The sequence below is a fragment of the Excalfactoria chinensis genome, chromosome 2, assembly GCF_039878825.1.
Source record: "Excalfactoria chinensis isolate bCotChi1 chromosome 2, bCotChi1.hap2, whole genome shotgun sequence".
Classification (NCBI taxonomy): Eukaryota; Metazoa; Chordata; class Aves; order Galliformes; family Phasianidae; genus Excalfactoria; species Excalfactoria chinensis.
Genome location: NC_092826.1, coordinates 107,650,100 through 107,667,648, shown reverse-complemented (window position 1 = coordinate 107,667,648; position 17,549 = coordinate 107,650,100). Strand labels below are relative to the sequence as shown.

The following is a 17,549-nucleotide window of genomic DNA, read 5'->3' as shown; positions in this document are numbered from 1 at the left end:
CCTGCGTTTTTAGCAACTTACCGCCCGGCGCAGCGCGGCGCGGCGGGGACGGGACCGGCAGCGCGGCCGGAGGAACCACGTTGGACTGAGGGAAGGTTACAATACGTTCTATTTAGAGAAGCATTACATCACCCTCCGTGACGTCACGTGGGATTCCTGAACTTCTAAATCATTGCAGTCCGTGCCGGGAGGGAGGGGGGGGGGGTTGCCGGGAGCGTGGGGCGGGGGCGGGGGCGCGGCCTCGGACGGTCCCACCTCCGGCGGCACAGCACAGCACAGCACAGCGCAGCGGAGCACGGGGCGGGCCGGGGTGAGTCACCGCTCCCGGAGGCCCCGCCCCGCACCGGGACAGCGGAGGGGTCCGCCACCGCGCGGCCGGGATGGGGCGGCCCCGTGGTGCTCCGCGCCCCGGAGAATGGGGGACACAGAGAGCGGGACTCAGGTGCCGTGACCGGGGTTGAACGTGCTGGGGGATGTAAGGATGGAGCGCAGCCCTGCCGAAAAGGACCTGGGAGAGCTGGTGGACAGGAGCCAGCAGTGAGCCCTCGCAGATCAGAAAGACAACCGTATCCTGGGCTGCATCGAAAGCAGCACGGCCAACAAGGTGATCCTGCCCCTCTGCTCTGTGCTGGTGAGACCTCACCTGGAGTACTATGTCCAGATGTGGAGCCCTCAGTACAGGAGAGACACAGAGCTCTTGGAGAACATCCAGAGAAGGGCCACAAAAATGTCCCAAGGGATGGAACACCTCCCCTACAAGGACAGGCTGAGAGAGCTGGAACTGTTCAGCCTGGAGAAGAGAAGGCTCTCGGGAGACCCGAGTGCAGCCTTTCAGTATCTAAAGGGGGGACTGTAAGAAAGGACAGACACTTTAGCAGAGAGTGCTGTGATAGGACAAGGGGAAATGATTTCAAACTGAAAGGAGGGAGATTTAGAATGGATATAAGGAAAAAGTGTTTCACAATGACAGTGGTGAGATACTGGAACAAGTTGCCCAGAGGCATAGTGGAAGCCTCATCCTTGGAGACACTGAATGCCAGGCTGGACCAGGCACTGAGCATTTAGCTGTAGGTGTCCCTGTTTACTGCAGAGGAGTTGGACTAGGTGGCCTTTAAGGGTCGCTTCCAACACAAATGCTTCTACAATTCTATAATTCTAAGTATTAGCCACAGTTTTATATTACCGATCTACTGAGATTGCTTTCTTATGAATCATATTGCAGCCTCTCAGTGACATGTACACAGATTACAAGACTAAGTAACGCTTTGAGTGTACACTGGGTCAGAGTTCCTGACTTGACTCTGCTCTGTGTTCATGACAGGTGGTTTTGCTGAATTGTGCTGACTGCAAAGTAGAGAGATGCTGTGTTCCTGAGATGACTCTCCGGTCCCAAAGGAAGGTTCTTGACTCCTGAAATGAGCTGTGGGTGCTGGGGGCTGAGCACAGGCAGAGCTCCAGTTCCTCTCCAGCTGAAATCCACTGCACTGTGTGGCACAGATTGCCACTTCCCCCCCTGCCCAGTTCCTGTTGCACTTCTCAGCAGCTCCTGTTGCCCTCTTCCTGTTCATCCCGTCTGCGTCTTATCTCCCCTTATCTGTCAGCAGCCTTCTCTCTATCCTCAGCCAACCAGTTTCTTACTCTGCACTGACCTCTGGATGGGGATGTGAAAAGCAGCACCGCGAGGCACAGCTCTGTTTGGTTCTGCCTTCAGAGAGGGGACATTCAGGGAATGTAGCTGCTGAGCCGCTGGTGCAAGCTGCAGGGTGCCCTATGGCAGGGAAGGCTCTGCCAGCGGAGCGGCCACCTCCCGCTGAGCCGAGGCGTGTTGGCGTGCGGGCAATGCACTGAGCAGCTCTGTAATAGCAGCTCCTATCAAGGTGGTTTAGATTAGCATAATGGACTCAGCAAATCAGAAATGTGTGCGGAGTCAGTGAGCACAGCCCCGCTGACAAGCTGTAACTTGAGAACCTGCTCTGTACGGGGGACAAATTTGGGCAAATCTTAGAGGCTCATCAAAGGCACAGCCTGGGACAATGGGGTCCAGTCTGCACCACTTCAGATTCCTGCTCCAAAAGCAATAGAGGTTCCAGCAACGAATGTAGGGGGTGGGATAATGTTAGGCAAGGAAATTTACTTTCTCTGGTATATTGTTTCTGGAATGGCCAAATTTTTTGAAGAAGCTTTCCAAAAGACTCCAGCCTGGGGCAGGCACCTGGTACGGAAATCCTCATCCTGAATGGCTTCAAACTTGGCAATGTCTTGTAGTGATTGAAGAAGCTTGTAATGTGAAGCACTAAGTAATCAGCTACATGGGACACTACTTGTTTTATCTGTCTCATAATTAAGTTTAAGGTATGAAGTCATTTCAGGTTGGATATTGGGAAAAACATCTCAGAAAGAGCGGTGATGCAGTGGCACAGGCTGCCCAGGGAGGTGGTGCATCACCATCCCTGGAGGTGTTCATGAACGGTGGGGATGTGGCACTGAGGGATGTGGTCAGTGGGCATGATGGGGGTGGGTCGGTGGTTGGACTCAATGACTTCGGCGGTCTCTTCCAACCTTCATGTTTCTATGATTCTTTGATGTCACACGCCTCTTCTATTTTTATAAAACCACTTTCTTCTAATGGCAGAATCACTACTTAAATACTTCTCTTAAATACTTCTCTGCATTCATCTCCTAATAAATGTTTCCAGAGACTCTCTGCCATTTTGATTTTGTTTAATTACAACACCCAGGAAGAACATACCCTGCACAGCTACTCAGACTTTAGCAGTGAAGTGAATTAGAATGACGTTTTGTTTGACTGATGGTAAATGACAGCAGTGCTGTTTCAGCAAACACCTCAAATCTTTGTCATGTCATTAAAATCACTGATAAGTAAAGATATTAAAATAATTACAGGACTTTTGCATGTCACATATCAGTCTCAGTAAGACACTATTGCTGTCACATTAAATTAATATTTACTGCTGGAACAGTTTAATATTTTACATACCTCTTCTTCCTATAACGTCGTTAACCACATGTTTAACCGAGCTGCTGCCAGCACAGCTTTGGCCCTTGGAATTATCTCATTACAAGTACCTTTCAGCAATATCTTTTGCTCTAATCAAACAGTAATTTATACACCTCCTTACACTCTGCTAAACACTTCAGATCTCCACAACTGATGTGTAAAACTATCCACAAAAAGTCAAAACAAAACAAAACACAACCTACCCATTTAATTCAGAGTTCTTTTCTCTTTAATAAAGATCTATGCTACTCACAGCAACTGAGCCTTGGAAATGAAATGATAAGAATTGATTTCTGGATCTTAACATATTCTTTAATCCATGGCCATAGTAAAATGCATTTTAAAAGGGGACACAAATTATGCTATTTAATGTATAGTAATGCTAGTAATATCCTGAACAAATGTAAATCTGGCACTTTTAATGCAACACTCGGTTCCTTAATTATTACGTCTCTGTTCAGATCCCATCCCTACTTATTTTAGTAACATACTGAAAGGGATATGAGCACAGGGAACCAAGTACATGCTGTGGTTTCAGGGGCTCGCTAGGAAGTACCAGATTAGTCTTACATCTGAGGCAGAAATGGGAGAATAATTAGAATTAACCAGAAGTTGGGGAGTATTCAGCATTAGGAAAAAAAAAATACCAAAAAACCCTTCTATTAGCTGCAATTCAAACAGAAAGCAGTGTTTCTGTTCAACACTGTCATTTCTCCAGCGGGCTGGAGAGGAAAGGAAGTGTGATACCTCACAGGGATGTGAAACAGCCGTGTGGGATGTTGAGCACGTCACATCTGCATTTCTTCACTTGCAGCACGTCTCTCCATCTGATGGTCCCACCTGCCCTGCACGGCATTCCTCTGTCCTGAGGAGCCACTGCAATGCAAGAGGAGAACTTCATGAGAGAAAACTGACTAGCCCCATTCCTTCTACATACATCGATAACATGGATTAACAGGAGAGTGCGTTTGATCCTGTGATAGTACTAAAAGCCACAGCTTTCTGATTCTGGAAAATAAAGACGCCTACCAGCACCTCTTGTTTCTTGCAACATCAAATTGAAATGTCACCTCTCTCTGATCTGTGAATGATGCCCCAGGCTGTGGCTCAATGACAGATACCGTGTGACCATGAGATGGGACCTAATAAAGGATCACTATTTTCTTTTGCACATTTCTCTTCACTTCTTTTTGCCACAGCCCAGAACTTTTGCCATATATATATATTTTTTTCATTCCCTGGAAGTTTACCTGTGAAGGACAATATTAAACTCCCCACCTGAATTCAACTTCCAAGTGATGGCATGACAAAGCCAGTGCACACTGCTGCTGAGAAGCAACCAAAGCTCAGCGCTAGGAGGAGGCACTTGGTTGACTTTTAACTCATGGCAGAGATGTGCTGATTGCATCGATCTAACTGAACTTTAAGCAATGCTTTAACAATTGCTTTGAGCTCTTCTTGAGTTACCCCAAATGAGTTTTATTCCACGTTACTCCTCATTCTTGGTAAAAAAAATGCTATGCATCTTGGAATACTCCTAGCTATAACTGAACTGAGACTGTTGTTCAGTGCATGAATGTGGAAGTCTGGTTTGGAACATATTTTCTGGAGAACATGGCTCCAGTCAGACACATATAGAGGCATATAACTTGTTTCTGTTTGGCTGGGCTTCAGGGTCTTTTTTGTTGTATCGGGTTATTGGGTATTTTTAGCCTTGGGAGCAGAATGGGAAATAAGGTGTGAAGGAGATGCCATTTCTGTATGCTTCTGAAAGTCTAGTTTTGCAATAATATTTAAGAGTGGAGAAAAAAAGAAATTCTAATTTGCCCCATTTTGTCACAGCCCTTTTTCATAGACTGGAATAACAGCTATATTTTTGCATTAAAAAAGAATCACAGGCTCATGCAACAAAAAGATATTAAAGACATTTTAAGTGCCATTATTTTTTAAAGAGACTCTGTCTTACCTGTTCTGTCTGTGGGGATATCAGGAATATCAGAGGTACAAAAGTTGCTCTTCCATCTTTAAATATGCTACCGAGATGATTTGCTCACACCTTCATACGACTTACTTTAACTTCTCTGCTGCTTGAAACAAAAAAAAAGGGGGGAAATATTATTAAGAAGAATCTGCAGATACTCTTTTTCAAATGCTTCTTCTAACATCGTCAGTTATATCAGGATGCTTAAAAACCCAAGAGAGGGGAAGAAATATGTGAATGGTCCTTAACAGAGAAATCCTGCTGTTACTCAAGTTGTATCAAGGGGGCTCAGCGATGAGGGCTGCACAAGGATGGTAACGGAGCCTTCCACAGCCCAGTTCATAACACCCATTGCAGTTTCCTGCATAGCCTGCTTAGTTAAGACTTGTGCAGGGAGAGTCACATTTCTGCCTTATTTTTCAGTCTAAGAGTAGCAAAGGAGATGACAAGTAATAATTCTCAGAGTTCCCAAGCAATTGCAAAGTTACTAATTGTGGCAATGCAGCAGGAGAAAGTGAAGTGTTTGCTACCAGGCTGCAGTGTCAGGATTTCACACAAATGCGGGCGAGGACATTAATAATGACTTTCCAGTAGGATTTGACTCAGACACACATAAAAAGCAGTCCTATCAAGACGAAATAAAAAGCCACACAGCAGCCAAAGGGTTAACATGACATTTTCTAGAACAAAACGACTAAAAATCACATTAAGAGAAAGCAAAAATCAGTCTGCACTACTAGATCTCATCTGCCACTAAGAACTTACATAATATACTGCTGACATCATGACGATATAAATTACACGGTACTTTTACATGTGACTTAGAGATTATATTACAAGTGCATGAAAAAAAAAAAAGAAAAACCCTTTAACTTTTAATTTTTAATTTAGAATGCACTACTGCAGTATGCATTATAAAATTAGATACACATCCCAAAACAGCAACAGCAGTTTGACTTTTTAGTACATTTACCCCCAACAGGTGCAAAAACATTGGTTTAATGAAAAGCTCATAGATGCACAACACTGCTTTTAGAAAGGGTATAGCTTTGCTTTCATTCTTGCAATGCAGGATGTGTCACGTGTTTCATTTTAGCTGAAGTACAGAGTCGTGTTTGTTGCATTTCGCTGCTGTGAATCCACGGGTAAAATGCTGGCCTCGACGAAGTCAATAGGAAAACTCCCATGGATTCAATGAGGCCAACACTCATCCCGTGTCTGCAATCAATCATTAAAACGCAGCCGGCTCCAATGAGTGACTACACAGGAAAAAAATTGCAGCAGAATACTTTGAGTAGTTTGCAAATATTTTAGAGACTTGAGACTCAGGCAATAACGCCTCTCCTAGTTACTCCTAGAAAAACATTTACAAAACCAGTGCTCGTACGTAGGTGATTTCCAGATTGGATTTGCAAAGCTTGCTCTATATTTGACATTTAAAAATACACTGGTTTTAGCTTCGTGTCTTTCTCAATGATTCCCTTGTCACTTCTATAAGCTTCTTTTGCACAGTTTATCTTTTGGTTGAAGAGGAGGAAGATCTCTTAAACTTCTAGAAAGAGAAACTCAGATACGTATTTGGAGGTAATAAATTTTATCTTGCCATCCATTAAGTTTGTCTCTAAAGATCAGTACGCTAATATGGAAAAGAAGAAATGACATATGAAAGTGACAGAAAATTGAGAAGTACAACAACAGACAAAGTACATGGCATGAACCCTGATTTCCTCTTCTCCTCCCCCATCTATCACAGATCAAGCAACACACCCCATGTCCCTAGGACTTACATAATATTTAAGGCATGAAAACTGAAGAGGCTGCACAGGGTTTCTATAATACACAGAACGTGAGGTGCTGTGAAAGCTGCAAAGAGAGTTTTTTCTTACATATTACACAGAGCAACAGGTAAGACATTCAGATACAGCTGAACTTTAGCTAACAGCAACACGAGCAGCCAAATTAATGTTATGTAAATAAACAAAGAATTCTGATTCAGACTTCTCTCTGGATAACCAAGTAAATTGAAATGACACAGTAAATTAATTCCTGCTTTTGAAAGTGATGCATTTCATTCCTAAGAGCAACAATAAAACCAAATTCCCAGTATATTTGTCATTGTAACAGTCTTTCAAGGCTTTAAAGGAAGCACACGTGAAAGGGATGTTCTATATGAGCATAAAAATAGGGAAATGTGGAAATTAAATCTCATTCTTCCAGGTCAATAGAAGTCCATTCATATGAAGGGAAACTTGACCTTAATTACCACTGTATTAAATATGCACATGGTACTCATGACCCTCACTCATATAGCTGGGATCACAGAATCATGGGATCATTAAGGTTGGAAAAGACCTCTAAGATCATGCAGTCCAACCACCAACCCATCCCCACCGTGCCCACTAACCATGTCCCTCAGTGCCACATCTACCCTTTTCAAGAAAAGGGACATACAAGAGTTTGAAGTGGAATCAGAATGGAGAATAAGACATGTTTTTTGATTCCATGCTCCTAGAAAAGACGAATGAGCTTAAATATTTAGGATGGATTACCTAGTTCCTTTAAGCAAACAGGGCCATTAAAAATCATTCAGTTACAGCAAGGCTGACTAGAAACACCTTTAGGAAGTACAGGTGCATCGTGGAAAAAGAGAGAACTTGCTTTTCTGAAGCTGTAATTCTAAACTGTTTCAGGCATTGTTTTCGTAGCAGAGATAAATAGCTCATGTCAAGAGAGAAAACTGATGCAAGTGCTGCCAGAAGATCCAATGACACTCAGCACAACCTGGCATGAGGTAGGCAGCACTGAAAAGATCACGAGGGGAGGGTGGAAATTAAATGGTCAGACAACGATAGGAAAAATACCTGGGTACAAAAACATCAGCTTATTTGTGTGCAGGACGGTAGAATAGAAACAATGTGATCTCAGTTGATTGAGACATCAATTTGTTTGTGGAAAGCCCTAAGGGGTGGCAAAATGCCTGCTGGAAACACGAGGGGAAAAACGCTCACGCTGAAATCCTAGAGCCAGTGATGCTCATACGTGTTTTGCTATTAATTGCTGGCTCAGTGTTCACTCCCTCATTTTGCCCCGAGGAGGACACATGGGACTCACCAGGTAAGGGGATCAGAGACACGGAAGAAGTGCTGTGGGTTGCTGGAACATACACACAGATATATGCCGAGGCCACGGATGACTCAGGAATGAAATTAAGAAGAGAAAGTCTGTCTCAAAGACCGTTGTTAAATATTTCCAGAAGAGAAAGACTCCGGATGAGAGCATCATTGGAAAAGGGAGCTGAGCATTTCCTAAGGAGTTTAATTTTCTCTTGGAAGCATTAGGCTTGAAAGTAGAGCAGAAAATAGCTGGGCCAGCCATGAGATGTAATGCGTAAAGATGTCTTTGGGGAATCACAGAGAAGAAATGCAGCTCATCAGAGCTGACAGGGACTGTTAGATACTTGGCTGTACCAAAGTCCTCCTTCTTCAAAGACGATGAATGGCAGCATCTAATTCTAATTTTGTTTACCATATTTAGAAAAACACGTGACAGTTTTTCACACTTTGCAACCAAGAACTTCTTTTCAGTGTCTATAAGCACTAGCTTGAACTTTGCCGGTCTTCAGAAAGCAGAACAAAAATGAAACAAAACGCAGTAAGTTGTTCAGTTTGAGACAAGTTCCTCGTGTTTTAAAGACTATTGAAAATTGAAAGAGAACAGGTTTAGTTTTCTCATTTTTTAAACTATATCTCCTCATGAGGGTTTTTTTAATGTTTTCTTTTTGTAAATGTATGGTAGTTTTTAGAAGAATCTCTTGGCTGTGCCTGCACAGACACAGCCTACATGGGGCAATGTAAGTGCTGAGCCAGGCCTGCTATCAGCAATATTAACACAACTGATTATGCTGATGGAGTGAAGCCACTGTTTTTATCTTACCTGAGATAAGGCACACAGGATACACACAGGATATAAATTGATATAAATTGCTATTTGAAATGCAAGGGATTAAAATAAAAGGGGGAGGAGAGGGATGAAAGAAGAAGCAGAATCAAGGTTCTATAGCAAAGATTGCTTTCCTTTATCTTTGGTGCCTTCCTTCTGACAAGCATTAGCTAACATACACGGCTCAAGAGCAAGAGCCAGATTTGTTTGTTGTGCTGAGTTTTTGTCAGGAGGCTTTTGATCATTTTCAGAACATATTTCCTCTCCTGTTGCTTCAGAGCTTGTGAGGCTCCGGATCAGAAGTGGAGCTTTTTTCCACATATGCCATATCTGAAAACATGTGAACATTTGCCTGCACAGCCCACATGAAGCTGACAGACGCTGGGTTAGCGCAGCCCCCACAGTATGTGGACTGCTGCCACTCCTGCCTGCTCAATCAGATACTTTGAGGAGCAGTTCTGGATCCATTGAAACTACCGTAATGTTTCCAGAGATCCAGATAGAGGTGAGCTTTCATCACCAAGCTGGGTTGTCGGAATATAACCTGCCTCAGCTGCAGCACACGAACCTGCAGGCAACGGTCTCATTCCCAACTAGCGACGGGCTGACATAAGGCAGGCTGTCAGCCATGAAACTTTAGCTCCATGGCAGCCTTCAGAGCACAGCATAAGCCCCTGCGGTTGTATTAGTTTCCCTAGGTTAGTTTCTTCAAAAGCAGGAAACCAAAATTAAATAAACAGCAGCGTTCTATCTTAGGCTAGAGAAAAAACATCAAACAAAACCGCCCTAAGAAATCCACACTGCTAGGATGAGCACGGTAACGGTGCTCCTGATCATTGTGTGCTGCTGCTTTTTAACCTCCTCTTTGAATTGTTCATCTGGTTGCAACACCTTGCTGCTGACATTTTCCAAAATTTCACTAACCAGACCAGCTAAAAGAACGGCTGTTTTCAAGCTAAAAGGTCAGTAACCCTTGTGTCAGAGCCTCGGTTACAGAGTCAGAGCAGGTCCATTCATTTCAGCACAGTTACAATTTCTAACCTGGATTAATATATTGAAGTCACAAAATGTTTTTCATCAGATAAGCCCTTAAGGTAGGTCCTCTGGACTTGCCTTCATGGAGGACGGAGAACAGCGATGAAAACTTGAGAATGTAAAATGCTCATTTTTCCTTCAGAAGATAAAATCTGCTCGGTTTTCGGGACACACCCCATCACAGCATTATTACATGAGCACAAGTTATTGTTCCAGGACTTGGTCCCTCCCCAGTAAAGCTGTACAGCATGCATGATTTATCAGTAGGTTCTCTGGAAATGTCCTTAATAGGTGCATCTCACCATGTTCAAGATACAGGTTAGGACTCAGGCTCCTCCGTCTCTAGTGGTAACAAGTTCTGCAGCCCCAGGCCCTCCGCTAAGAATGCTCGCGCTGTTCCCCACCGCTTACATCACCCATTCATCCCAATTACATACACCGTAGCTGATGTAGTGCTTTAGTAATTTGTTTTATTTGTGCGCTGATTAAAAACTTCTAGATCAAACATTTAATGAAAAACTCTCCAGCCTGCCGGGTTTGCTGCTGAATGCAGTCATTTACAGCTCAAAACTTATAATAACCAGAGCAAGTGTTGGAAAAGCTGTTCATGCCAAATGCTCAGCGACTGACATATATAATCCTATATCTTTTCATTCCCCCATTTTTTTTTTGTTGTTGTTGTTTCTTTTTCTTTTTTTCTTTTTAATCTGAGACCTAATTATATCAGCTGTAGCTGTTCTGAAATGAATGGTGGCAGGAACCAATACTTGTTTATTTTCTTTCCTGACAAGTGCTCTGAATAAAAACAGTCTCTAGACATGATGGAATGACTTTTCCAATGACTCAGACACATTCAATGAAACAAGGTTTGAAGAAACCGAAGCTTGTTTTCTCTCTAACAATAGTAATTGAAAATACCCAGAACTTTTAAGTATTTACGCCACTTAGAAACATAGCAAAGTTACATAGGGAGGCCAGAAAGTATCCAGCAAACAAGACCTTGCCCTGTGCTTCTTCATTTGGGTGAGATACTGCCCTTATTCACTCAGGCTTATTTCAATGTAATGAATTTCTCTTTTCAGCTTGATTTTTTTTTTTTCTCCTTTTAATTTACAGGTGCCACCTAAAGTAAACAGTCATATTTCCAATTGGCAACATTTTAACGTCCTTCACAACTCCGGGGCAAACTGGAGTTTTAAAATGAGCTCCTCAATAATATAGGAAAGGCACATAAAACTTCACATTAATTTCCACGTTGCAAAGACCTAAGTGGCACACTTTTTGCAAGCTGCTTAGCTGCCAGTACCTCCTTCATTTCATAGAATCATAGAATCATAAATCACAGAATCATAGAATGGCCTGGGTTGAAAAGCACTACAATGCCCATCTAGCTTCAACCCCCCTGCTATGTGCAGGGTCACCAACCACCAGACCAGGCTGCCCAGAGCCACATCCAGCCTGACCTTGAATGCCTCCAGGGATGGGACATCCACAACCTCCTTGGGCAACCTGTGCCAGTGCTTCACCACTGTCTGTGTGAAAAACTTCCTCCTAATATCTCACCTAAATCTCCTCTGTCTCAGTTTAAAACCATTCCCTTTTGTCCTATCACTATTCACCCTTGTAAACAGCTGTTCCCCCTTCTGTTTATATGCTCCCTTCAACTATTGGAAGGCCTAGGGGCTACCTACTTCAGCTCTGCTTTATAAAGTTATCCTAACATTTTGTTATTGCTCTGGAGTAAGGAGTTTAAAAGAAACTAAATATCAGTGCATATTATCTGTAAACTAGATAATGAAAAGATACATATAGCTGTTCTTTTAAGCACACTAATTGCAATGGCATGGCACTAAGTGACCCGTACAGGTCCCTCCCAGCTCAAACAATTCTAGGATTCTACCAACGCACTCTCAAAATACAGGTCTTTTTGCAAACTAACTTGTTAAACACCTCTGTCTATATCCTTCCCTAGGAATGCCAGCGTATTTCTGAATCCCAGGGCAGCACTCTGGCTGCCAACTGTTCTCCTGCAATCGCAAATTAAAGCCTCTTGGCTTCTGACCCTCTGCCTCGCTCTCGGAATGTGAGCGCATCACACTGTCTGCTCTACCCCTGAACTCGCGCAGCGACCACCTCCACACAAACGCTACTTTCTTACTAACTTAACTAACTTAAAATCATAACGACATTCCCAGTTTTAGAATGTCTCGGATGCCTCGGCAATCCTAAATGAAGGGCCATAACGCCATATACTTCGAGCACGGGACGGTGGGCTCGCCGCAGGGCTGGGGCGCGTTAGGGAAGCCGTGCGTCTGGACGCGGTTCCGCGCCGCCTTCCGTGCCGTTCCCCGTCAGCCAGCGCCCTCTAGAGGCAGCTCGGGGCAATGCCGGCAACCCGACCTTCACCCAGCAGCCGCACCTGCGTAAGGCCAAGGGCAGCGTCCCCGTCAGCTGCTCCTCCTGGGTGGGAAGGAGCGAAGAGCCCTCTTGGCTCTGGTCTGGAGGGGCTGAAGGAACCATCATCATAAATGTTGTGACAAGAAAATAAAGCTTGTCATACCTACAGTACTTGAGGCATTTTCAAGTACTTTAAAAAAAAAAAAACGTTTTCTAGGATTGCTTGGGCTCTTTTGATACCAGCGTATCTGCTTCCATCATTGCAAATGCTGCCGCTGCTATGAGCCCACAGTGCAGCACAACTGCTCTCGGCTCATAGAAGCATAAAATCATAGAATTATCCAGGTTGGAAAAGACCTTGAAGATCATCAAGTCCAACCGCAGCCTAACCAGTACCCTATCTCTAAAAAAACCTCTGCTAAATCACATCCCTGAGTACCACATCCAAACGGCTATTAAACACATCCAGGGATGGCGATTCAACCACCTCCCTGGGGAGCCTATTCCAGTACCTAACCACCCTTTCTGTAAAGAAGTTCTTCCTAATATCCAACCTGAACTTGCCCTGACGCAACTTGAGGCCATTTCCCCTCATCCTGTCACATGTCACTAGTGAGAAGAGACCTGCCCCACTCTCACTGTAAGAACCTTTCAGGTACTGGCTCACGGCAGTTCATCCTCTGGAAGAGCACTGCTCTCTCCAGCAACCACAGAGAAGTCTGAATGAATAATACAGATGAATTTCCCACAGGTTTCAGACAGGATAGTGGAGACAAATCTCACCTGGAGCTGACATAATACACACACACAACTAATCTGTTCCTTAAAATTTGACCTATCTGTATCAACAGACAGCTATATTTGGCCACTCTTACTTCCAAGCAGGAATGCATTTAGGATGAATCTCTTCTCTGCAATGGAAAGGCACACAAATGCAAACCCAGATAGCATTACCTAAACTGGGATGTTTGCACAGACTGGTAAACAGACACCACTCAAGGATCCTAGCTTTGTCTCGTAACCATGTGAAAACTGTAAACTCAGCCCTGCTGGGATGCATTGGTTCAGGCAGTGGTCAACATCAGCCCAAGCATCTACAAGATACGTGGAGCCAGACTAAAACAGACACTGAAGTTTGGACCAGAGTCACTGCCTTGAGCTTATGAAACTGACCAGTTTGCATGAGTGCACAGCTGAACCTGTATGTGAGTAATGCCACAGGAGGCTGCAGGTACTCCAAAAATCATTTAAGTAGCATTACTGAAAGTGAGAACAATTATTTTCTATTTATTTATAGACGACATTTTTGCTATGCCAGGGTTTTATTATATGCTGTCCAGCTCCCAGAGAACAAAGGAGAGTGTTTATAGAGCTCTTACCTATAATTAGTGTCACCCAGCTAAACAAGGCACCTCTGTTTTATAACTGCCAAAGCTGCCACACTTCTTGTTTTCAGAATGACTTTCAGTGATGGACTACTCAAGCCACAGTTTCTTTAAAAAGTAGAATAAAATGTATTATTACTCTAGCCCCACAATTCTAACCAACCATATCAGGTGGCAGTCTCTGCCACAGAGCCAGAGCTCGGAAAATGCTTCCTCTATTATATTTCCACTTAATTATTCTTGTACTTTTCAATAACATTGTGTCATAAAATCATGGCATATAGTCAATTTGGATTAGCTTTATCCTACCAGGTTATGACAGACTTTCAGCCTAGTCATTAATCTGTCATCGTAAGTTTTGGAATTGTAGAGATGTGAGAGCCAGCCATATTTAAATTGGGAAGGTATACTTTTATGAGTCTACATTTAATTAGAATTCCAATAAAAGTGACACATCCATTTGAGGCAGGCTTAATATGCTGAGTTTAACTTTTCTGCGAAACACCTTTCTCTTAAAAGGAATGTCTGCAAAGAAAAACAGTCTTTTCTCCAGACATAACAATCTTCAGGCTGGCCTTTCCCAAGGAAATACATCCCCAGAGCAACGGCCCCAACTGATACTGCAGCTCAAGAGGAAGATGAGGAATTTACTCAGCCTGAGCCTCCACAGCCCACCAGGACTCACATGGCATATTCTTGCTCTTCCAAGGATGAAGACATAGGTTGGCTTCCAATCTGACCAATCACCTCTTGTCAAGAAGGTGGGAATCTGATCCCCTTGGAAGCCAAGAAAACAGCCTCTGCTTTTCCAGCCAGTCTATCATCTTCCACTACACTTTCTCATTTTCCTGGCTAAGGCAAAAAACGGCCTCTTTGTCTGAGAACTTCCACCAAAAGAGTCTCCATGCTAAAAACCCCCATACTAAAACCAACCATCTGACTACCAGACCTGCAGTCCCATGGACAGAAGGGCACAGGCTATCAGCAACACACACCTCAGTAAGCCCAAAGAACTTTAATTTACATGAGCCAAAATAACCCATAAACCTGATGCATTTTTAAGCACTTCTAGCAGGATGGATAACATTTGATGCTTCATCGCAGCTAGTATTTTTCCTGTTTAAACATATTTTTATTATTAAAAAATAGGCCTGCTTAAACTTACATTTGATTTTATAACACCCTATATTAAGGCCAAGATTTAATACCTGAAAACTGTTTCAGTAGACTTCGAAAATATTCTGAATCAATGAGCTTCCCTTAAACTCTAATGAGATAAAAGGCGCTATTCTTTAGTTATATGTAGTTAAGGAAACTTTTGAGGTCAGCTCACCTTATAAATATATTGCAAAGTCATGCACTACATTAAATATTTACAATATTTTCATTCTCTGCAATTGAGCAAGTTCTGATATTTACATTTCTCCTGACCAAAAGCACTTTCAGACTCTGTTGTTTGAAGAAAATAAATGTATTAGAAAAAAGAAAGGGAAGGGAAGGGAAGGGAAGGGAAGGGAAGGGAAGGGAAGGGAAGGGAAGGGAAGGGAAGGGAAGGGAAGGGAAGGGAAGGGAAGGGAAGGGAAGGGAAGGGAAGGGAAGGGAAGGGAAGGGAAGGGAAACTAGAAGGCAAGAAGGCAAGATAAAAGGAATAAGGCAAGGAAAAAGTCAAGGAATGGTAAAAGGAATGGAAAAGGGGGTAAGGAATAAAGAAAAATTATTTCCCTGGTGAAATCAACCTGGAATCTAACCTCCATCACAATTAGATCTTGGTGAAAAGGCATCTGTTTTTCAAAGGCATCAGAAGGCACAAGGATCTCAGAATGTATGATTTACACTGAATCCTCATTGATTCAAAGAGGTTGGGCACTAAAGCTACTGAGCTCCTTCAGAAGTCCTTCTGAGGACAGAGACTACTGCTCAGACATTGTGTCTGTGGTGCACAGACCTAGCCTGTAATGCCATTCACTGCAGTTATTGCTTCTTTCACACAAGCATGAGTTTTATTAGCTTTATATGCAAAACAGTGATTTCATAAATTATTTTCTTTCTCAATATTTTCTGACAAATAAATTACTAACATTAGTACTGTTTTGCTTTGGCCATTGACAGCATTGACAGTCATGTTACAGTTTCCAGCTGAATGCGGATTGATAAACCCCACAGTAAAAACTGCAGTTCAGTAAATAAGTAGCATTTCACTCGTCATTCTTTATAATGGGAAAATATAAACACTGAGAATCTCAAGCAGTTTAATTGCTTAAATTAATATTTTGAGGCATAGTGTGTCCTCTCTTGCTAAAAACAAACAAAAAAATCCCCTGTACCAAATTAAACATGGCGTGTTCATTTGTCTTAATTACTTTTCTAGCCAATGAAAATGAACCTTTTATAGGAAAAGCACTAAGGAAAAAAAAAATAGAGCAAGTTTAAACATCACTATTATAAAAATAGAAGCGTACTGCTTATATCATTGTTAAAACTGGCGATTCAAATTACCAAGTATGGGATTCCTCTGATACGTATCTGAGTTTAAAGGGCTCTGACATTCACTGGGAAGAAAGAGGCACTTTTAGGGCTCAACTCCTCTTTCCAAAGGTAGATATCTTAAGCCAGATGAGATATCTAATATTAAAGCTATACAGTCTAAAAGATAAAACAATACAATAGCAAAGAAGAATTACAAAACAATATAATTCCACAGCAGTAAGAAACATCAGGTAAATCAGCTCCGTTTTCTGCCCTGAAGCAGGATAAACTTGCTAAAGGAAGTAACTACTAATGGGGTAAGGAGAGAAAAGAGAATCACAGCAAAAGATGAAAAGATGCTCTTGGAGGGGATTTATAAAGCGATGAGCTACCACAGTACAGTAAGCCTGTTCCTGGCCAGAAATGCCGTGAATACTATACACAAACTTTTATGATATTCAGCAGATCAGATATTCCCAAATACACCAGAATAGAGAGAGATCCCCACCTTTTGTTAGCTTGTGTTTCATCAGCTTCCAAAGCATTTTGAATCCCCTCTCTGGCTTCCCAAACTCTTCCTGCCTTCCCAAACAGGGGTCCCAACACTTCTCCCTCTTCCTCTCTCTCTGAGGCAGGCATCTGCTACAGCTCCAGGACATGCAAGAGCCACGCTGGTTGGCACGGACCCATCCTATCAAGTGCTATGCACTGCAGGCTGGGTGGCAGCGGCAAATGTCCCTAACACTGGCGAGGACAAAATCATGATGAGATTCTTAAAACAGTTTCTAACTCAATACTAGATTCCCAGTTGCCCCAGGGACATTCCTTTGTATGGCCTGGCCCTAGGAGCACATGACAAGACAGAACTCTCACCTTTGGGTGAGATAAGAACAGAAGGACCCATCTCCTTACAGCATCTGGGAGCACACTTGGCTCTCGTTCACAGCCACGCATCCATGCTCACGTGTACAGACTGCATGGTTAATGTAATGCTTAAAGAAGCAAAGAGATTTAAACTCTGGTGGAAAAAAAAAGCTCTAACGTCTGCAGCTAGCTTTAAGGGCTGTGTCTGTGAAACACATGTTCATGAAGGAAAGAAAATGAAAAATCAAGTAAGGAATTAGATGATTAAAGGCACTGTTTTAATTATACTTTTCTGGGCCAAAATGTTCAGTGTCCTTTGATTTAACTTCAATAAAGAAATTATATTTATGTATATATATCTTTTGTTTTTAAACACACACATTCCATTTTCTGTTGCTCTTTTGCTGCACTGAACTGTTACCTACTGAATCTGCCTTTGCTACAGTTAATTGAAGACATCCTA

At 42.8% G+C, this 17,549-nt stretch overlaps 1 protein-coding gene across 2 annotated transcripts in view; it reads right to left on the bottom strand.

Moving 5' to 3' along the window:
* Positions 1-81, bottom strand: part of CREB5 (cAMP responsive element binding protein 5) — a 244,479-nt gene extending 244,398 nt beyond the window's left edge. Inside the window, exon 1 of one of the 2 annotated variants that reach the window (XM_072328199.1) lies at positions 22-81. The gene's annotated coding sequence lies outside the window, so the exon portion shown is untranslated. The remainder of the gene's footprint in view (positions 1-21) is intronic. The other variant, XM_072328198.1, reaches the window with a different exon arrangement.
* Positions 82-17,549: the final 17,468 nt, after the last annotated feature.